This window comes from Apis dorsata, unplaced genomic scaffold, assembly GCF_000469605.1.
Source record: "Apis dorsata unplaced genomic scaffold, Apis dorsata 1.3 scaffold_82, whole genome shotgun sequence".
Classification (NCBI taxonomy): Eukaryota; Metazoa; Arthropoda; class Insecta; order Hymenoptera; family Apidae; genus Apis; species Apis dorsata.
In genome coordinates this window covers 702542-703223 of record NW_006263380.1, presented here as the reverse complement: position 1 = coordinate 703223, position 682 = coordinate 702542, and the positions used below count along the sequence as shown (strand labels likewise).

At 37.4% G+C, this 682-nt stretch overlaps 1 protein-coding gene across 7 annotated transcripts in view; it reads right to left on the bottom strand.

Moving 5' to 3' along the window:
- Positions 1–682, bottom strand: part of LOC102673797 — a 110959-nt gene that overhangs the window by 15946 nt on the left and 94331 nt on the right. The window lies entirely within an intron of this gene.

The following is a 682-nucleotide window of genomic DNA, read 5'->3' as shown; positions in this document are numbered from 1 at the left end:
TTTTTTTTTTTTTTTTTTTTTTTTTTTAATTAACTCCTACGATCTCCTCTCTATTGCTGGCAATAATAACTGGATTAAAACGAGAAGAAACAAGAAGGTGATACGATTGTTTGACCCAATTCGCAATTTTTCTGATTTTACTGATTCGCAATAGGTGTTTACGCATCGTGAATAGACTTTGTTAGGGAACAAATTTAACAATGTTCTATGTGTTTACTGGTGGAAAAAATTATGAAATAAAAATAAAGGGGAGGGGGAAAAAAAAACGAAAGAAGAAAAAGAGTAAACGAAATTCAAAGGAGAATCGCGAAGGATATATACGTATAATCGAGACAATTACACGAATCAACGAGACTTGTCTGGTCAGATAGAGAGAGAGAGGGAATCACGCAAAAATTACGCGGCCACTAATTGAGTCGATTCACTCGTACCCGATGTTTATGAATGTAAAATGCGAAGTGGATTGGATCCGAGAGAAACGGTCGTACCGCGATCGTTTCGCCACAATTGTGCCCACATAGGATATCGATTTCCACTTTCTGTCCAGCCGATTTTTATCCCGGAACGAATCGGTTTACAACTTTCGATACGGTTTCCGCGACAGACATTAATAAGATATCCACGATGAAACGATTTCTATTTTCCCTTCTCTCCGATTTCAACGAAATACCAAGCAAAATCC